A 22,404-nucleotide genomic window follows, 5' to 3' on the forward strand; every position below is an offset into this window, starting at 1 on the left:
GGTGAAACCCTGTCTCTACTAAAAATATAAAAATTAGCCAGGCATGGTGGCACATGCCTGTAATCCCAGCTACTCTGGAGGCTGAGGCACAAGAATCACTTGAACCCGCGAGGCAGAGGTTGCAGTGAACTGAGCTCGCACCATTGCACTCCAGCCTGGGTGACAGAGTGAAACTCCGTCTCAAAAACAAAACAAAACAAAACTGGGGACTACTTAAACAGAGGAGAACTAGTGAATTCTAAATAGAATAGGCTCTTCCACCATCTACAAAAGGAAGAAGAAAGAGAGGGAGGAGGTGTTGGGGAGGAGGATAAGAAGGGGGAAAAGATGAAGGAAGAGGAGGAGAGGGACAAATCTGTTCATATAAATTGTCATTCCTTTGAAAGTAATCTGTCTTCTCTCACCACTTTTAATGTCTTCTTATCTTTGGTGTTCTATAGTTTCAGTACGATATGATCTCTCACACTTTTTTTTTTTTTTTTAATGAAACGAAGTTTCACTCTTATCACCCTAGGCTGGAGTAAAATGGCTCTACCTCGGATCACTACAACCTCTGCCTCCTGGGTTCAAGCGATTCTCTTGCCTCAGCCTCCTGAGTAGCTGGGATTACAGGTGTGCACCACCATACCCAGCTAATTTTTTGTATTTTTAGTAGAGCCAAGGTTTCACCATGTTGGCCAGGCTGGTCTCGAACTCCTGACCTCAGGTGATCACCCGCCTTGGCCTCCCAAAGTGCTGGGATCACAGGCATGAGCCACCACACCTGGCCTATTCTTTACAACAACCCTGTGAGGCAAACTAGACAGCTATTGTATCACTTGAAAGATTCAGAAACCAAGACTCAGAGAGGTTAAGACTTACAAGGGAGTGAGAGGTGAGAATGCATTTTCAAGAATGAAATTTCTTTCTCTTTATAATAAAGCATCAATGGAGAAATGGCTAAGTTAGGTCTAAGTTCTGTCAGATCTAGCAGCAGAGGACTGAAATAAAGGAGCCCGATGTCAGAAACATCACTCAGGGAGTCAGGTTGGCCTGCAGAGCTATGCATCTGTTGGAGGGAAGGTGTGAAAGTTAAGAGGCTGGTACTCAGCTTTCCCAAACCCAGAAGCTCCACCTTTCTGATCACCTTTCTGATCCACTTCTCTGATCGGGGAGTCCAACTGCTAACACTCAAGCTCCCAAGAAGCTGATTGGGAGCATAAGAAAGGATTTCAGAGAATTAATTTGCAACTCAAAATAGAATGACCACACGGATCAGACAGTCTAGAGTAGTGATCTCCCAATTGTTTTTACGTGCAGCCCATTGGTAAAATAAAGCATGCACCCTCAATAAGTGCACATTCATTTTTTATAAACGTTCAAAGTATTGAACATGCTTATACGACCCATTATTATACTCTTAACAAATAAGCCAAAAATAGGCTGCTAGGACAAGAAGAGAGATAGAGACAAACGGAAGTTATAATATTTGTCCCCAGTGCACACCCACTCTGGAGACTGCATCTGGACCCCTGCAAGCCCGGAGAGCATGACACAAAAAGTCTAATGATAATGGGGGTAGGGAGAGAGAGCTCAGAGCCCCTCGGAATGAGAAGAAGTGGTGTTGGAGAAATGGCAGCCCGGCCCCCACCCCACCTCCACCATGGGGCAGGCCTGCTGGTGGAGCCCCTAAGTCAGGGTTCCACCCTTGGGCAATGCCCCCCCGCCACCCCCCCCCAACACACACACCTGCAGTTCTAAACTTTTCTGCCAAGCTCCTCCGGTGGCCTGACACACTCGGCTCTCTCTCATGTTAACATTCAGGTCACAGTTAGCCTGTATCCTTAGTCAGCCAGGCAAGGGACCCCTCGTCTCTTTTTAGGGATTTCTGCAGAAGCTGAGGTTTTATCCATATTCAGATTCCACCAACCTTTCCCCATCACGGTCATTTTTTAATGAATACATGCCCTTCTTCCTATTTTGAAGGATCTGTTCAGCTTTGTAGATTATGGGATATGCTGGGTGAGGAAAGATATCCAAGTCCTTGGTGGTGTCGGGTGTGATATGATAACTTTGAAAACCTAAGATGGTATCTGCTTCAATCAAACAAACAATAACAGAAAACATCATTCTGAGAATCCTATGAGATAAAAATATTTTTATTTATATCTAAGGAAACCAAGGATCAGAAAGGTCACCAACTCTGATGTACATCCCACCTAGTAAGTGGCACAGCCAGGACTTGAACCTGGGTCTGTCTGGCTTCAAATCCTGAGTGTGCTCCTTTCCCCTCATTGTCTTTTCAACAATGTCAGAGGCAACTAAGTGACCACAGGAGCTCGGCGGGAGGGATATTGCCAGTACTATCATAGTCAGTAATTACAGCTGAAACAGCCAGGACTTCGATACCGTATTTAATTTTTGTAAATACATGGCTTTTTATTGCATATGAATTAAAATGCCCATTACACTAACAAGATACCTAGAATTCGAAAATAAGAAATTTTTAAACCACTGAAACATCTACTGGTATGTAATTATTCACTGCCTTGAGACTTTATATTTTAAAAATAGTCACAAGGAGCAGGGATAATTAAGCTGATATTATTACTCCATTATTAGATCACGACTGTGTTTTAGTCACATGGTTAACAAATTTCCTTCCTGATTGAAACTGAAATGCCCATCAAGATTAGTTGGATTTCAGGGTCAATCACAGGAAAATACAAAATGAAGGTAGGGGGTTGATTAAATAAACTCAGAAATTGGCACGCTATCCTGGACCATCTACGAGGTAACAATGTGAGTTCCACTGGAAGGCAGGATGAGCTGAGATGGAAACGGTTGCTGCCCTAGTGCCTCCTTCCCTAGAATCCACCTGGAGAAATTACAGAGCAAGAGAAACAGACCAGAGGAACAAATGACAAGAACAATGAGATTTTTGAAATCTGGACAGCCGACAGCTATCGGAAGTGGTGCCTGGTGTCAACAGCTGCCACCAGCATCACCAGCACCTGTTGAGAAAACAGAGCAGGTGTGTGTCTGGGTGTGTCCCCTTACGGAAAGGGAGGCCACCTCCCGAAGTTTGGTGTGTTTCAGACGGGAAGGAGAAGGCACGGCCACAATTTATTGAGAATTGGAAGTTTGATTTAAGGGGGGGCCTTTCAAATGAGGAAATCTGATCAGTACTGGGTAACAGCCATGATGCAACAGTCAGTCTGGACATGGTAGACAGAGGAAGGTGAGGATTTTGAGGCAAAGAATTCAAAGACTACCTGATGATGTTTTCCATCAGAGAGTACATGAGTCTTTCCAGAAGTTCCTGTAAGAACTATCAAGCCATCTGCCTGGGCTTGATGGTGACTCCTGGGAAAATAAAGTCGTGCTGATGAAGACAGGAATAACATCAAGTGAGGTTCATACACACAGTAGGGTGTTTTGGCTTTCAGTGTCCATGCCCAGTGTGGGGTAGATGCTCTGGTTCTTACTGGTTGGAGTGGGACTGGCATCGAGGTGGTGGCATAGGGAGCTACAGCCTGGAAGACAGCCAGAGGGGGCAATAAGAGGGTAGGCGAGGTCGGGCGCAGTGGCTCACGCCTGTAATCCCAGCACTTTGGGAGGCCGAGGCAGGCAGATCACCTGAGGTCAGGAGTTCAAGACCAGCCTGACCAACATGGAAAAAACCCGTCTCTACTAAAAATACAAAATTAGCCAGCATGATGGCGCATGCCTGTAATCCCAGCTACTCGGGATACTGAGTCCAGAGAATCACTTGAACCCGGGAGGCAGAGGTTGTGGTGAGCCGAGATCACACCATTGCACTCCAGCCTGGGCAACAAGAGTGAAAGTCCATCTCAAAAAAAAAAAAAAAAGTAGGCAAGAAGGCATTTCTAAGTTCCACTCTGGTCCCTGTTCTGCAAGGCTTGGTGCAGCCATTGCCTGGCCCTTCAGGACAGGCGGCTGCTCCTGGTGTCTGAAATAATGTCACGGCAATCCATGATTCCTGCCGGGGTGAGGATTTGATAAAAACAGGTGAGGACAGAGCACTCAACCCCAGTCACTCACCCACAGACACCCACAGCACTGGGATCTGAGGAGACCGGCTCTGCCCAAGACTGCTTTTCCCTGGGGGGTTGGTGGTACAACTCTGAAGAATGCAGTTGCCAGGTGAAGAGACAAAAATCCAGTGAGTCTGAGATCTGGGGGTCTTCAACCCAGGGTCCATTTCTCTCCTTCCATTAAACGCAGGGATGGACATGGGCGTGGCCTTTGACCCTTCCCAAGAACACATTTCCAGAGGGAGTAACCAAAACCCCATTCTTACGGGGTTCTGAGCTCATAGGCCAATGTAACCAGATTCCTGAGGACAACTACCATGAAACAAAGCCAGCAAGGTAAGCATCATTTCGTGTCTGAAGCAGAAATATTGGAAGAGGAGGACAAAAATTTTAAAGAGCATAGTAGTATATATACATAAGATAAAGAAAGAAATGGCAAAAATTATTTGCAAGAATGAGAAAATATTTTCTTAAAAAAGAGAAAGGGCAAAGGATTTGAATAGACATTTCTCCAAGGAAAATACACAGGTAGCCAATAAGCACATGAAAAAATGCTCAAGATCCTTAGTCATTAGGGATACACACATCAAACCCACAATGAAATACAATTTCACACTCACTAGAATGGCTATTGTAGAAAACAACAACAACAACAACAGAACATAGCAAGTGTTGGTGAGGATGTTGAGACATTAGAACCCTTGTGCATAACTGGTGGAAATATAAAATGGTATAGCCATGTGAAAAATAGTATGACAGTTCCTCAAAAACTTGAACATAAAATTACCATTTCACCCAGCAATTCCACTTCTGGGTATATATTCTCAAAAGAACTGAAGGGACTTGAACAGATATTTGTACACCCATGTGATAGCAGCATTATTCACAATAAGGAATATTGTTTTCACCAAAAGGTGGAAACAACCTATGTGTCCATCAGTGAATGAATGGATAAGCAAGTTGTGATATATACACACAATGAAAAATCACTCAGCCTATTGCCATGATCTGTTTCTATTCCCGGCACTTATGACACCAAATGAATGGGATTTTTCCACATCAACCACCAATTCTCTAACTCTCCAGAAACCAACTGGATATACAATGACTCAATTCAATTCTGACACTATTTTCTGGAGTTAGCATCAGACAGGCTATGGGCTCAGTCCCACAAGACTGCTCCCACTTCAGACACCAATCCCAAGGGTGGGCCTCCTGTACTTATGACCAACAAGCTGTAAATCAGTGGTCCTCACAATGCCCTCCTCTGGTTCAATAATCTGCTAGAAGAGGTCACAGAACTCAGGAAGGCACATACCTACTATTACCACCTTCTCATAAAGGATATGACTCAAAAGCAGCTAAATGGAAGAGATGCACAGAGCATGGTATCCGGGAAGGGGGAGAAGCTTCCATGCCTTCTCTGAGTGGATTCCCCTCCCAGTACCTCAACGTGTTCACCAACTCAGAATCTCGCTGAACCCCATTGTTTAGGATGTTCATGGAAGTTCCGTTATGAAGGTATGACTGATTAAATCGTTGGTTCTAGGTGACTGATTAATTTCCAGTCCCTCTCTCCTCTCTGGAGATTGGGGATTGAAGCTGAAAGTTCCAACCCTCTAGTAATACCTTGGTCTTTCTGGAGGCCAGCCCTCCTCCTAAAGGTATCTAGGGGCGCCCATCCACCAATCATCTCATTAGCCTACAGAAAGACACTCATCTGCTCATACAAGGGCCTTAGATGCTGTTACGTCAGGAACCAAAGACTAAGACCAAATATCCTAACAAAAGATCTTTCTATCACCCCATCAGTCAGGAAATTGCAAGGGTTTTAGGAGCTCGGTGCCAGGAACTGTGGACATAAACCAAGTATGTATGTATATAATATCACAATATCACACAGTCTTAAAAAGAAAGAAATCCTGATGCATGCGCCAATATGAGTGAACCTTGAAAACATGCTAAGTGAAGAGAGCCAGTCACGAAACAATAAGTACTGAATGATTCCACTTGTATGAGGTACCTAAGGCAGTCAGATTCATAAGGACAGATGATACAACGGTGATTGCCAGGGGCTGGAGGGAAGGAGGAGTGGTGAGTTATTGTTTAATGGACATAGAGTTTCAGTTTGGGATAATGAAAGAGTTCTGGAGAGGAAGGGTGGTGATAGTTGCACGATGTGAATATCCTTACTGCTATAAGGGAGGGAAAAATGCTTTCCTCTACTGTCTTACATTCTATAGTGAGGGTCTGTGAATTAAGCTGAAAAAAGACAGATTAACAGGGGGAAAGACATATAGATTTTACTTGATGTAATTTTCATTTTCATGTGCACATGGAGGCGTTCATAGAAAAGAAATGAGGATCCAAAGAGACAGGTAGACCTGAGGGCTTATATGCCTCTGTAACTGTGCACCCAAAAGTATCCGAGACAGATCTCAATCAATTTAGAAAGTTTATTTTGCCAAGGTAAAGGCTGTGCCCTGACACAGTCTCAGGAGGTCCTCAAGACATGTGCCCAAGATGGTGATGGTAGGGGCACAGCTAGCTTTTTTTTTTTTTTTGGAGACTGAGCCTCACTCTATCGCCCAGGCTGGAATGCAGTGGCACGATCTTGGCTTACTGCAACCTCCGCCTCCCAGGTTCAAGCAATATTCATGCCTCAGCCTCTTGAGTAGCTGGGACTACAGGTGTGCACCACCACACCCAGCTAATTTATTTGTATTTTTAGTAGAGATGGGGTTTCGCCATGTTGGCCAGGCTGGTCTTGAACTCCTGACCTCAAGTGATCCACCTGCCTCAGCCTCCCAAAGTGCTGGGGTTACAGGCATGAGCCACCATGCCCAGCCCAGCTTGCTTTAACGCATTTTAGGGAGACATGACACATCAATCAATACGTGTAAGATATACATTGGTTTGGCCCGGAAAGGCAGGACAACTAGAAGCAAGGGGCTTCCAGGTCATAAGCAGACAACAGACAAAGGTCGCATTGTTTTTTGTTGTCACTTTGTTTTGCTTTTGAGACAGGGTCTGGCTGTGTCACCCAGGCTGGAGTGCAGTGGTGTGATCGTGGCTCACTGCAGCCTTGACCTCCCAGGCTAAAGCGATCCTACCTCTTCAGCCTCCTGAGTAGCTGGGATTACAGGCACCTGCCACCATGCCAGGCTAATTTTTTGTATTTTTAGTAGAGACAGGGTTTTGCCATGTCGCTCAAGCTGGCCTCAAACTTCTGGACTCAAGTGATCCACCTACCTCAGCCTCCCAAAGTGCTGGGATTACAGGCGTGAGCCACTGCGCTCGGCCAGTTACATTATTTTGAGTCCTTGATTAGCCTTTCACTGAATACACAGTTTACTCTGGCTCAGGGAATCTGCAATTTCACATAAACAACAGGGCAGAGGAAGCAACAGATAGGCATTTGTCTCAGGTAAGCAGAGGGATAACTTTCTGTCCCACACCTGTGAAGACGAGCCAACAGTTTACATTGCCAGGGTGAAATTCAACAGAACTGTTTTAGGGTAAAGATCTTGAGCCCCACAAGGAATTCCCTTGTGGGTAAATTGTGAGGGAGGCATGTAGGTTTTTGATCTTTGTAGCTATCTTATTTAGGAATAAAATGGGAGGCAGGTTTGCCTGACATATTTCCCAGCTTGACTTGTCTTTTGGCTTAGTGATTTGGGGATCCCAAGATGTTTTTCCTTTCACAATAACAAAAGGTAATAATTTGTAGAGAAACGGCAAGACAAAGGACAAGGCATTTCGGTTCCTAGAGGCAGAAAATTGTGATAAGGTAAATATGTGGGGGGAATCTTGTGGGAGATAAAGGTTATTGAGCGGCCGGGGGAGGTGGCTCACAGCTGTCATCTCAGCACTTTGGGAGGCTGAGGCAGGCAGATCACCTGAGGTCAGGAGTTTGAGACCAGCCTGGCCAACATAGTGAAAACCTGTCTCCACTAAAAATACAAAAATTAGCCTGGCATGGAGGCACGTGCCTGTAGACCCAGCTACTCGGGAGGCTGAGGCAGGAGAATCACTTGAACCCAGGAGGCAGAGGTTGCAGTGAGCCAAGATCAGGCCACTGCACTCCAGCCTGGGTGAGAGAGCAAGACTCTGTCTCAAAAAACAAAAAAAACTTTGGGGAACTGTTGGGAAGACATGATTGTATTTGAAATCTGAGAAGGACATGAGATTTGGGAGTGGCCAGGAACAGAATGATATTGTTTGGGTCTGTGTGTCGACCCAAATCTCATGTCGAATTGTAATCCCCAGTGTTGGAGAAGGGGCCTGGTGGGAGGTGATTGGCTCATGCAGGTGGACTTTCCCCTTGCTGTTCTCGTGATAGTGAGTGAGTTCTCATGAGATCTGGCTGTCTAAAAGTGCGTAGCACCCCACCCCCCACCCTCTTCCTCCTGCTCCAGCCTTGTAGGATGTGCCTGCTTCCCCTTTGCCTCCCGCCATGATTGAAAGTTTCCTGAGGCCTCCCCAGCAATGCTCCCTGTACAGTCCATGGAACCATGAGCCAATTAAACCTCTTTTTTTTATAAATTACCCAGTCTCAGGTAGTTCTGTATAGCAATGTGGGAACAGACTAATACACCATCATAAAAAAGCTTGAAAAAAAATTCAAAAGATGTATCATCCAACTTCTACCACCCACAAGTCACTTCCTGGGGCCGAAGAGTAAGGCAGGGAACCCTGACGTTGACATATTGCTTACAATATATGTTTCCTAAGCTTTAACTCTTTGTATTCTTATAAGAAGTCAAGGCAGCCGTGAAGTATCATTCCCCTTTCATAGGGGAACTCCGAGGGATCAGGAGGGAAGTGACTTGCCTGAGATCACACAGGCCGGGTAGGAGGCTGGGCCCTGAGCCCAGGGATCTTGAATGGAGACTGGGGTCACCCCACAGTACCTGCCACTGTTGCCACAGTCTCAAAGCCACAGGAACAGCCCCTGCATGGTAGGACGTATGTGTCTCACAGTACTAAGACTCTAAGGAGGAAATTCTAACCCAGCGATTAGCAGTGATTGGAGTTAATTGCATGTTAGTTACCATGGTTATGTCTAACTTAGTTCTCCCTTGAGCCTCCAACAGGAACACGGAAGACTGTTCTCAGGCTAATGCAGTGGGAAGAAAACACCCTGAGCAGGGTCAGAATTGTTCTCTGGGCTTTGTTTGCAGAACCTGTTGCTGATCTCCAGTTTCCAGAAGTATTCTACATGGAAATAGTTACCAATGTGCAAAAGGAGCACCATTTTCTGGCATCCCGAGCCACAAACCAGGTGTCTGGAGGTGTTTCTTTGTAAGGAAAAAGCCAGCAGCCATCTGGCTTCCTCTCCAGAGCCAAGGTAATGGAGTTGTTTTAAGGATTGAGGATACAGGAGCTTGTAACAAGCTTACAACAGTATTTGGCTCTCAGTAAATACCCAATACCTTCATTAACATTACACTTCACATATCTCCACAGAACTTATTTTAAGCAGTGTCTTCATTTCTTGTTTAAAATAGAATTTAATTGCAGAACTCTTGTCTTTGATTCTCCAGAATCTTATTCATCCAGACAGAAGAGGAGAACAAGCCTCGGAGCACCCCCAGGAGCTCTCCTGAAGCCGCCAGGAATGGAGGAGCTCGCTTGGAATCAGAGGCCCGTGTTCCCAACCCAGGGCTGCCCCTGCTGGAGATGTGACCTTGGGCAGGCACACTGGGAAGCCTCTGGAAGCCCAGGCCTGCACACGTGGAAGGGTGAGCTGTACCCCTGGGTCAGAGCGCGAGTTCCTTGTGTGTGTCTTGGTGGGAGGTCAGTGGTTGTAGGCCCTGAATGTTGACTGAGTCATCAGACAGAGCCGGCCTGGTCTCAGGTCCCGGAGTGCAGCTTCTGTGACGCTTCAACATCAGGGCTGAAGACCCTCCGGCACCCACAGGAGGATCTGCTGCATCAGCCCAGGTGCCAGCCAGGGAAGGCTCTTGCAGAACTGGAGGCATCCACAGGCTGTCTTCCGTACCTGAACAAGGCCCTCGTGGGAGGGCTCCACGGGCTCCGCCACTGCCTCTCCATCCTTGAGTGACTTCCTAAGCCCACACCCAGGCTTCCAGGGCTCCTCTGAGAGCCCCCTGGTTGCAGGCGAGCTCCTCTAGTCCCCCCTCTCTCTTGCCCTTCTTTATTCCTCCATGCCAGTTTACTCGCTCCCCAAAACAAATCTTACCCTTTCACAGTTGACCTTAGTGGCCCTTGAGTCCAGAGCCACTGAAATTCTGTATTGGTTCCTCTTCCCTCCAGGACAAGGAGAGCTTAACTTCCTATGTTATGAGGCAGGGGTTAATTACATGCCATCCTTCCAGCAGAGCAAAGAAAATGATTTAAAAAAAAAAAGTTTCACATTAAAACAGGCAGAACATTTCTATTCTGCCATTATTTTAATTCATTGACTTTTTTTTAAGCGCCTACTGTATGCCTGCTCAACGAGCTGGGCTCTGATAAGCGAGCTCAACCCCTCCCTGAGTGCGCTGGGAAGAGTGCCGCCCAGTAAGGGAGCTCTGAGCAGTTAGGGTGGCAGCCAGTGGTGTGGACACGTGGGGCCCAGGCCAGCAGCCCAGGATCAGACACTCACATGTCCTCAGGAAGTCACTGGGTATCAGGCCTCGGGCTGGGCAGAAGTGGGACTAGAGACAGAGCAGGGTGTCCTACGAGGAAGCTGGTGGCAGGAGGACCTCAGGGCAGTCCGGACCAGCTCATGCTTGGGGGCTGCTTTTGGGAGCCTTTTGGCTGGGCCAAGGGGGCTGGCTAGGAGGACTTGGACAGAAGGATGGGTCCAAAGGGCTCTGGGGTTCAAGAGAGCACCACTGAGGGAACCGCCCAACCTCACTCAGAGACCAGATCACGCCCAGCTACTGGGGGGATGGTGGAACAGAACAAATGCCAAGCACGGAGTGCCAAGGGCTCCCCATGAGTGTGCAGGGTTCCCAGAAGGGTCCTGAATGGGAATGGCAGCACTGGAGGAAGAAGCCTAACAAGCCCTCCTCCAATTTTCTGTGCATCCGTAAAAGCTGCTCCAGTCAGCCCCCACTGACGGGCAGGATCCAAAGAGCGGGGAAAGGAATGCATTGTTCACATATTCTCTGGAGAACAAATAATCCCACAGTGATTCTGAAGAACAGTCAGCGATGTTTGATTTAAGAGTGGCAAGGTGCAACTCGCAGCTCATTTTCCCTGCGGGGACGCTGCTCTTAATCCTCTTCCCCCTCACGCTAACTTTGAATTCTGGGAGGTGACCCTGGCCAAGCATTTAAGTTCTGTTAACATAATAAATGCTTGTCATCAACTACCTTCAAATTCAGAGGAAAGGGGGGTAATTTTCAACCATCTCCTGAGCACCTCTGGGAAGAAATCGGCTGGCAAATGCATGCAGACATTCTAGAACATTATGTTCTCGTATAATTTGGTCTCGCGTTCTAGAACACTTACCCTTGCTGAGAACACGCTGTTGCTAGGATACGACCAATGAGTAAACACCCTGACTTTCTATTATTGTTTCATAGAGTCAGAGACTATCCAAGCCTCTGTTGCATTATTAGAACGGCTTCACTAAGGGTGTCAGTGATGCCTAATCAGTACATCTAATGGAGGACACTTTCTAGTCCTTCCCTGCCTCTCTCCCATGAACTTGGGAGTGCATGCCCTGGCCCTCCAGGACACTTTCCCCTCAACACATTCTTTTACCTCTTTGTTCCTTCCCTTCGAGCCTCTGCCCTCAGCCAGCCCCTTTAATCCATGGCTGGTCCCAAGGCTGCCTCCCCCAGGGCTGGGACAAGGGTGAGGCAAGAGAGGCAACCAGGCAACAAAATGTCAGGAGGCCCTGGCTCCCAGGGTGTGCAGGGCAGGGCCTGCTCACAGTTTGCATCCTGGGCACCTGGCTTGCCCTGGCTCAGTCCCAGTCAGCCCTCTCCCTCGGCGCTGCTCTACCAGGTGGCCCCTTGGAGCTCAAGGCCACACCTCCTACCTCCTCCCAAGCTTCCCCAGCCTAGAGCTTCTCCCTAGCTTCAGGCCATGCCTCCAACTGCTGGTGTCTCCACCCAGCTCTCCTCCAACTGCCCCTGCCACTCCCCACTCACACTATTCTCCCTAGCCCCCCACCAGCCCCATCCCATACCTCAAAGCAACCTTCCTTCCTGATACAGTTCTCCAAATCCTCGCCTCCTGGCTACTCACCACCAGGAATGCCTTAGGCAAGACCCTCACCATCTCTCTCCCAGACTCTTGTAGTAATCACTGTTCACTCTCCCTACCTCCAATCCAATAATCCACCTGGCCCCATCATCCAGGACTCAAAGCATTTCTGCTGCAAATATCCTCATGCACAGGAATGGGTGCATAGAATGAACTCCCCTCCTAAGGAGGACGATTTGACAATATTTATCAAAATTACAAATGTATATACACTTTGACCCAGCAACTCCACTTGAGGGAACTCACTCCACATACTCATCCCTAGCCATGAGGATATGAATTGCAGCATTGAATGTAATGCAAGAAATTATAAACAACCTCAATGTCCATCTGTGGGGAAGAAGTTGATACGGTCTGCTAGATTCATGGAACATTTGACAGGCAATGAAAACATTGTGGCAGCTCTATGTATCAATACAGAATGACTTACAAGGCCTATAAATAAAAAGCTAGGTATAGAATAGTGTATCTAATGCATGGCACCTGCATAAAAGGGAAGATGTATATATACATACACACACGCACATTCAGACTATCTCTAGAATAAAACAGCGGGTTGGTCAGGTGCGATGGCTCACGCCTGTAAGCCCAGCATTTTGGGAGGCTGAGGCAGGTGGATCGCCTGAGGTCAGGAGTTCAAGACCAGCCTGGCCAACGTGCCAAAACTCTGTCTCTACTAAAAATACAAAAATTAGCCCGGCATGCGGGCACATGCCTGTAATCCCAGCTACCCGGGAGGCTGAGGCAGGAGACTCACTTGAACCCGGGAGGCGGACGTTGCAGTGAGCTGAGATCATGCCAATGCACTCCAGCCTGGGCGACAGAGTGAGACTCTATCTAAAAACAAAAAAAGAAAACCACTGAAAATTGTGACAGTGATTGCTGCTTCTGAGAACAGGTATTTGGGGATAAGGATGAGGAAGGACCTTGCTTGCCACTGTATACTCTTCCCATTCTCCTCCTACTGTCCAAATTATTTATGTTGAGTATGTTTCACCTTTTCAAATAAAAACGCATCCCACCAGCTCTGCAACCAGCAACCTTTCTAAAGCACAAATCTGGTTATGTCACACTCTATTTACGACTCTCCAGGGGCTGTCTATGACGAGGGACTCTCCAGGGGCTGCCTATGACAAGGGCATCCCAGACCATCACAGTTTATGCTTGTTACAGAGCAATTATATCCTCACTCCATGGCGTCTCTAAAGATATAATCCACCCTCCTTATCGTGGACCGGCGTCATCTGACATGACCCTTGCCAGGCTCTTTAAACTCCAGAAGCACTGAACTGCTGGTAGCTCCCCTGCCCGCAAGCTATTTTTAGCGTCCAGGCCTTTGCTCCTGCTGTATCCTCTGCCAGGAATGCCTAGAGTACTCACCCAGCTCAGCTCAGGGGCACAGCCAGTGGCTCAGCCTATAAGACACAGCCACGCCCACCCATGCCCCTGCCTGCGCGGCTCTGAAGCCCTGCCCACAGCCTGCCTCAACCTCCTGTGTCCTTAGAAAGACAGAACACAATGAGCTATTTATGCGCCTGCTTTATCTCCTATTCTTGAGGGTCAGATATGTGTCCTGTTTGAAATGGAAGAAAAAAGTAATGCCCTAAATTTGAGCCCAGCTCCAGAGCCAGAAACACTTGGATTTGAATCCTGGGTCTGCTACTGGAGCTCTGCAGCCTGAAGGAATGCAGGGATGGCTGCAACCTCCAGCTGTTACTTCACCTCTCTGAGCTTTCCTTTCAGCTGCCTTTCCACTCAACCTCCTGTTTTGTTTTGTTTTTGTTTTGTTTGAGATCTACGAACGCGTGTACATACAGGACTAGTTGGTTTATTTTACCTGACGTGTACTAGTAAAGTAGAAAACACATTAACTAATCAGTTTCTCTATTTTCGCTCTGAGGAATCTCTGCCCTGACTGTAACTGATGAGGAATCTCTGCCCTGACTGTACTGAATATGCACATACGAACGTTCCTGCAGACCTTGTCTTTCACTTTACCTGTATTTTTCTTAGCCCTGATCTGTCCATGTACGCAGTCTTCCTCCCATTTGTGTTTGGACACACTATCTCAAGCCCTTTTGGGAATGAGGCCAGGAGGATACCTATGCACACAGACACCCTAACAAACAGGCCAAACCTCTAAGGGCACGGGGATGGTAAGAGAAGGGCCTGTCCTATAGGAAATGGCCATCAAAGGCCAACTGCCAGAAATTGCTAGAACCAAGTCTCCCCATGCTAGTGCCGTGTGCTTATTTAACCTCCCAGAGCCTCAGTTTCTTTATTTGTAAAATGGGGACAAGAGTGGTGACTTCACAGAGTTGTTGTGAAGATTAAATAACTCATGAAAAGCTGGGCATGGTGGCTCACACCTGTAATTGCAGCACTTTGGGAGGCTGAGGCGGGCAGATCACCTGAGGTCAGGAGTATGAGACCAGCCTGGCCAACATAATGAAACCCCATCTCTATTAAAAATACAATTAGCCAGACGTGGTGGCGGGCAACTGTAAACCCAGCTACTCAGGAGGTTGAGGCAGGAGAATCACTTGAACCCAGAAGGTGGAGGTTGTGGTGAGCCAAGATCACACCACTGCACTCCAGCCTGGGCAACAGAGTAAGTGAGACTCTGTCTTGAAAAATAAATAAATAAAATAACTCATGAAAGACCTTACTACAATACCCAGCATTCAGTAGGTTCAGTAGATATTGATAAACACAGGAACTGATGAATACAGAATCTGAAAGCATCCTCAAAGCTCCTCCAAAGAAATCCAGCCACCTCTCGCCCTAGTGTTGACAAGAGAAGTAAGTTCCCCAGAGGATGCCTGATTGTAACCTCGAATACTGGAGCTGGCCTACAACACTCACGAGCTTTTGCCAGAGAGTTCTGGTTCCTCTAGGAAGATCATCTTTCTTCCTGCCCAGGGCATGGGACACTTGATCCAAGCTGGCACTTGGCTGGATCCTGTCCACATTGGGCAAGCTTGTCTCTGCACCTGCCAGATACTTTCTTAGCCTGCTATCAAGAAGCCAAAGGAGGAGGCATTCTGCAGGAATGGGTGCTCAGGAATGCCTCCAGCTCACTTCCCGTCAAAGGAGAAATCCTTCCATGTTTAAGGGGTAGAAATCCTTGTAAGTGGTAATCAAGAGAATCCATTGAAAACCTGACTGTACCCTCCTAGAGGTGAGATCTACTTTTGAGCTTTTGCATGCCTTGTGTGCTTGGGCTCCAGTATGCTGTTCCTAAACTGGAGCTGGGCAGGGCATTCATGGTCCAGGGACCTGTGCTTAAGCCAGTGTATACCCTGGGCCTGGGAGTGTAGAGGTCAGTGTCTCCTGTGGCCAGGACCCACAGAGACAGCAGAGGGGCCAAGTTATCAAAGAAGGACAAAGTGAGAGCCAGCACTGAGCTCTCAGGAGCAGAATCCTCCAGGCATTCTGGTTCCCCACAAGAGAGACAGCAGGATGAATAGAAAATACACAGGCCTGGGAGGCAGATGGACACCACTGATTAATGGCATGACTTTAAGCTCATTATTCAACATCTCCACGCCTCTATTGACTCACCTGTGCAGCCGAGATGATGATCACTATGTGGATTGACAAGACAGATGACGACAGGGAAACCCAGGTTATGTGATTAATCAGGGCAGGGTGTCCTCCCTATCACAATTTTTTAAATGCAGTTTTGTAATGTCACAGAACTATGAACAACTGCAGAGGAGGCCCAAGCCTTGTTTGCTCACACAAGTTCCCCCACCCCTTTCTTGCTACCAGCTATGCCAGTCATCAGGTTATTATGTCCCAGCTCTGAAGTCACCCTTCTTTGCCCTGCTTTGAAATACTGGAGCTGGGCCCTGTAAACATTTCCCCTTTGTCAGCTGGTGCAATGTTAGGCTTTGTCACAGGGGGCTCTGGAGGGATGCCACAAAGACAGCAGAAGAAGGGGCTTCTCTTCCTGCTGCCAGAACATGGCGTTTCCTCCTGTGGCACAGCTGCCAGTGGGGCTGGTGTGCAGGAGCAGTGATGGCACTCATTCTCCAGCAAACTTCACACCCTACACCCTACGAGCCACTTTTGTGGAGTAGCTCTGGCCTGCTCTCACTCTCTCCCTCTCTGAGTTTTCAGGCCCCCATCTGGGCTGGTCCTCTAGACTGCCCTGGCTCCCATGCTGGCAAATCTCCCCACCAGCAGCAGTTTTTGGTGTTCCTGCAGCAGCTGCATCCCCTCCTGAAGGTCTGGGGCTCCACTCGAGGGGGCGGAAGTCTTAGTTCCTTCATTGTTGACTCCCTCTCAGCCCTAAAGGTAGCAGCCGCTTCCTGCAGCTGCTGTTCCTGAGAGATCCTTGGAGTCTTCTTCTACCCTTTGTAGCACTCAGCCACCAGATTTCACCTGTTAGTAGTGTCCTGAGGCTGCTGTAACAAAAGTGCTAAAAACCAGTGGCTTAAAAACAGCAGGAACATGTTCTTCACAGTTCTGGAGGATGGAAGTTTGAAATCAAGGTGTCAGCAGTGCCCTGCTCCCTCTAAGACCCCGGGGATCCTCCTGGCCTCTTCCACTGATGGCTTGCAGTGGCTTCACTCCACTCTCTCCCTCTGCATTCCATGGCCATCTTCTCCCTGTGTGTCTGCATCCAAATGTCCCTCTTCCTACAAGGACACTGGTCATATTGGACAAAGCCTGCCTTTGATTACATCTGCAAAGATCCTATTTTCAAATAAGGTCACATTCACAGGTATCAGGGTTAGGACTTCAACATGTCTTTCTCGGGGACACAATTCAACCCATAATGCCAGACCCTTTGTGCTTGTTGATGAGTCATTTTCCCTGTTACATTTTCCCTGTTCAAAGTACCGGTGTAGTTTCTGTCTCCTGCCTAGTCCCTGACTAACACATGGCCCTAATTTAACTCACCATAACTCTCATCTGTCCCAGTCCAGCTGAGGTGGGATATTAAAGAAAAAAAAGAGAAATATAAATTAAAAGGGGGAAAAAAAAAACAAGCTGCCTGTGATTCTCCTGCTTTACCCCGAGGTCTCTCTTGTCCTCCTGATTTTTTTGCAACACAGCAACCCCTAAGCCATCTCACTGCCTCCACGCCCATCCACCTACAGTCTCCTTCCACAGCACCCTGCTTAAAACCCTCCAGAGACTTCTCAGCCAGGGTGAAATCCACGCTCTGCCCCGTGGTGCTCTGCCCTGCCCCTTCCCACACTCACCCTGGACCTGCATCTCCCCTTGCTCGCTAGGCTCTGAGCCCAACAGCATCCCTGCCCCAGGGCCTTTTTTGGGACACTCTTTGGACCTGGCCTGAATCCCCCAGGGCATCTGCTGCCACCACCTCAACATGTGAGCCTCTGCTCTGCCTCTCACCTCAGGAAGGCGTTCCCTGACCAACTACTGGCTAAGGACCCCTCCTGGTCACTTGCTGTCACATGGCCTCCTGTTGTTATCCTCCCCGCATGCACCTGTACCTAGAATTGTCATGGCTGTCTGTTCTGTGTCTGCTCCCCACTCCACCCTCGGCAGCGTTAAACCCTGAGACCAGGACCAGGCACTGCCTAGCATCTCCAGCACCAAGGACAGTGCCCGGCACACAGGAGGGGCTCAGCAAGTATTTGTTGACTGACTGTTGATGTTGCAGCCTTTATTCGAGTACAAATCTACAGAATACGGTAATTACATACCCAGCATTTTAAAAATTCAGATTTTCAGAAATAACAACCACCTGAAAGAAACCCTGGATTTTGTGGGTTTTCTTCATAAACTTCAGCACCTTTGTCCTTTCTCATCAACGCTGTGGAAAATGCTGTACGGTCAGGCCTGCCGCTGAATGAAGTCACTTCCTACTGAACCCTGGGGTGGCCCTGTGCGACTCCTCCGATGGACAAGGCTGACCCTGGCACGGGGAACGTCCACACAGGCCTCTCCAGCAGAAGAGCAAGAAACTGGAAGGTTCTCTGATGATAAGTCCTGCTCTCTGAGAAGCAGCACGGTCAAATGTAGAGAAGACAGGACTAGGGGCTGTGGTTAGAGCTTTTGCCATAGACTGAGTGTTTGTGTCTCCCCAAAATCCATGCATTAGATCCTAATGCCCAGTGTGATGGTATTGGGAGGTGGGGTCTTTGAGAAGTGGTTGACGGGATCCATGCCCTTACACAAGAGGCCATGGAGAGCTGCCTTGCCACTTCCACTGTGTGAGCATGCATTGAGAAGACCCAAGAAATGGGTCCTCACCAGACACCAGATCCGCAGGCGCTCTCATCTTTGGATTTCCCAGCCTCCAGACTATGAGAAATAAATTTTTGCTGTTTTTAAGCCACCCAATCTGTGGTGATTTTTTTACAGCAGACTGACAGCTTTGTTCCCAGTTTGTCACCTCCTGTGTCCTTGGGCCACACCCTTAACCTCAGTCAGTGACAGTTCTCCCCCTGCAAATGAGTAAACTAAGGAGACCTTGCTTTGAGGGAGATGTGTCCTGTAGAGAGAACACTCTAATTAATGCTAATTAATCTGTTTCCTAATACAAGCCAAAGTAATCATTAAGAAAACAATGTCAATGGTATTATCATTCGGTTACACTCTTGGGAACAGCTCAGAAAATAAAAGCCTATGAATGATTCCAGAACATGCTTAGAGCTGCTTCCTTGCTGCTGCCACCCAGATCTGACTCCTTAATAAGCCCGAGAAGTCTCCACGAGGAGCTGTTCTTGCCTGGAGCCTCTGGAAAATTGACATAATTCACGACGTGTGTCAGATTGCAGCAAAGATGGAGCTCAGAGAGGTTCCATTCCTGCCTGCTCCATTTTTGAAAACCAAGAGAAACTCATCAGAGTGGCAAGAGAGTGGCCAGCTCTGAGGAAAAGAACCCCTGGGTGGACCTCAACACCCACCCCCGGCACTTTCTGAGCCACTGCTTTCCTCTGCAAAGTGGGGCTATAATCTCTACCTTCAGGGAGAACGCAGATTACAGATACTATATGTACACAGTAGGTAACCAGTGAATGGTGTCAAACGTCCACCATCTTGGGGCATGCTGAGTGCAGGGATCCGGCCACAGACCCGGGGCCTCTTCCAGCTGCCCAATCAGAGCCCGCTGCAGCCCACTCCTCACCTGCAGGCCCCTTGCCCCCAACTCGTGGGCAGGGTCCCTCTGAAGCTGTTACCCTCATTACTAGAATGTAAGGTCACGGGGCAATCTGTGTGGTCCACAGGTGCATCCCTGGCACCTAGAACACACATTCAAACATTCAGTAAATGTTTGTTGAGGGTCATATGAATGAATGAAGGATGCGCCCAATGCCGGCCTTTTAGCCAACATTCTCTCATCATGAGAATTTTCTAGGGGCTCAGACACCAATCCCTGGGTCCCTCCAATTCCAAAGACACACACAACTATCCAGACAGTTCCCTCAAATGCCTCCCCCAGACTTGGGAGAGACTAGTGCACAGGCAGCCTCTCCGGAGCAGTCCCTGCACCAGCCTCCTCAAGCTCCCCAAACTCTCACCCTGCCTTATTCTCCCTGGACTGGGTGAGGGCCCACGCTGGCAGAACAGCTCTCAACCGCCCAGGCAGAGATGAGCTACCTGACACCTTGTGCTTTCTTCAGAACCCCTTAGGGCCTCAGCTGAAGCTCAGACAGAGTGCGCGCGCACACACACACACATCTAATTTTCAACACACTTGCACAAATATAGAAACATCATGGGGAAAAATGCAAAATACCTATGATTTCTGGAACAAGATCCAAGATGACAAAGATATTCCCTGCTTATTCTGCTCATGCCCGGGCTCCCCTGCCCACCCCCAGTGCGTTCATGTGATATCATGAAAAAGCAGCAGGGGTGGCATGAACTTGCACACCAGGCTGCCCAGGCTTGAGACCCAGCTCTGCCACCTAGAAGCTTGGAGCCCCTGAACAAGCCGCAATTCTGTGCCTGGGTTTTTCTGACTGCAAAATGAGGATAATCACAGCCCCTGCCTCCAAAGTGTCCCGAGGATCAAATGAGTTGATGATACTTGCATGGCGCTCGGATCGTGGTAAGTGTGCTGCATAAGTGCTCCTTAAATCACCATCTGGAGTTTCCATACCAACGTCTCCCTGGCTTCATCTTATTTTTTTCTCCCCCTCATTTTTATTCCTCTCTGATTTCCTCACGTATGTTTTTTAATCTTGTCATATTGAGTGCATCTTTGCAAACTGCTTCTAATACTTCAGGGAACTAAATGCTGTGTTTCGTGCTCTCTTTTCCCCGTCGCCTCCTTGAATATTTAGTAAGTCTTTGTGAGGATGTCAGCCCCTCCCTGCTGGGCTGGTGGTGTCCTGGGTAAGGGGGCCGTGGCCACCACGGGAGCAGCACACAGGCCCAGCTTGCTGGGGGCCGCACTCATGGGAAACAGAGAGGGGTGACAGTGAGAACAGAGGCAGGGACAGAGCCAGCTCCTTGATCCTGCTGCCCATGGAAGCTTCTCCTCCCAGCATCAAGCCCAGGCAGATTTGGGGTTCTGTTGTTTAGGAGAGGTGGGATTTCCTTGCTGTAAGTGGGACAAGTATCATCACTATTAACCATCATGAATGAGAATGAAACAGAATGAGAAGACAAAAAGCCAGAAAGATGTTCTCATTCCTCTGTGCTCACACAGCTCATCAGAGAGGGTTGAGGCATGGGACCCCACGTTCTAACCCCAAGGAGTTCCCATAACCCTGTCTGCTACCCTGAGACACAGGTCCCTTCCTGCTCACATGAAGTAAGCCATCTATTTTTTTTTAATCCCCATAGAACACAAGTGGCAATGAAAAGACACAATATAAAGAAAAGGTTAAGTAGATCAGTGGTTTCCAGGGGCTAAGGGAAGGGGAAGATTGGCACAGGTTTCTTTTTGAGGTGACTGATGAAGTGTTCTGGAATTGCTGGAGGGGGTTACACCAACTTGTGAATACACTAACAACAACCAAATTGGACAATTTAAAAGAGTGAATTCTATGGCATGCGAATGATCTCTTAATTAAAAAAAAAAAAGCCTGCAAAAGTTTCATTTAAAACCACAGAAGGCCGGGCATAGTGGCTCATGCCTTTAATCTCAGCACTTTGAGAGGCCACAGCGGGCTGACTGCTTCAGTTCAGGAATTCGAGATCAGCCTGGGCAACTTTGTGAGACTCCGTCTCTAAAAATAGATACATAAATAAATAAATAATAAAATAACACCACAGAGCCCAAAGCCCCAGACCCATCCTAGACAAGGATGCTCCAGGCCTGACGTTGCCAGTGTCTGCAGCAGGCCATCGTAGGACCTTAGTGTGCCTTAAGGGAGTGTGGGATCTGTGGCTGAATTTCAGGAAGATTCAGCTTGTATTTCTTACATGGGAAAGACCCTCGGAAAAGTAGGGGTTGATCCCCCTTCCCCTTCATCACTGGTGGTGGCACCCCCACGGGCACCTAGTGGGGCCAATAGGATCATCTCAGGTACCAAGGTACTCCATGGTCTGAAAGCATTTTTTTTTTTTTTTTGAGACAGAGTCTTGCCCTGTTGTCCAGGATGGAGTGCAGTGTGGCTCGATCTTGGCTCACTACAAACTCTGCTTCCCGGGTTCAAGCGATTCTCTTGACTCAGCCTCCCGAGTAGCTGGGATTACAGGCGCCCGCCACCACGCCCAGCTTATTATTGTATTTTTAGTAGAGACGGGATTTCACTATGTTGCCCAGGCAGGTCTCGAACTCCTGACCTCAAATGATCTGCCCGCCTCGGTCTCCTAAAGTGCTGGGTTACAGACGTGAGCCACCGCGCCCGGCCCCCTCTCTAAGCATTGTGATTTCATAGGATCCCCTGGCGGTCCCATGAGGGAGACAGGGCCACAGTCACTGTCTCCATTTGGCAGCTGAGTGAAGGTGGAGCTCAGAGGTGGATCCAAACCCAGGCTGGGTTTCCTCGTGGGTCGGAGATGTCTGCTTTACTTTTATTAAAACATCGTCCCGGTCTGGCACACCTGAAGCTGTGTATCCGCGTGTGCCGGGCCGGCTCCCTGAGCCCCACCTGCCTTCAGGCCTCCAGCTCTTGCCTGCAGCGACCCCTGGTGGGTGCGCCGGCCTCGTCACCTCCAGGCTGGGAACTGGGCTTCCCCGGAGGCCGCACCTGGAAGGAAT

The 22,404-nt window shown here is 48.3% G+C and overlaps 1 long non-coding RNA gene across 1 annotated transcript; it reads left to right on the forward strand.

Annotated features, from left to right (window-relative positions):
- The first annotated feature begins 5,376 nt into the window (after positions 1 to 5,376).
- LOC117979069 (uncharacterized) lies at positions 5,377 to 10,622 on the forward strand. The gene is made up of 4 exons (XR_004669686.2): positions 5,377 to 5,558; positions 9,221 to 9,387; positions 9,584 to 9,781; positions 9,898 to 10,622. It is a non-coding gene; the product is annotated as an uncharacterized LOC117979069 (long non-coding RNA).
- Positions 10,623 to 22,404: the final 11,782 nt, after the last annotated feature.

This window comes from Pan paniscus, chromosome 12, assembly GCF_029289425.2.
Source record: "Pan paniscus chromosome 12, NHGRI_mPanPan1-v2.0_pri, whole genome shotgun sequence".
Taxonomy (NCBI): domain Eukaryota; kingdom Metazoa; phylum Chordata; class Mammalia; order Primates; family Hominidae; genus Pan; species Pan paniscus.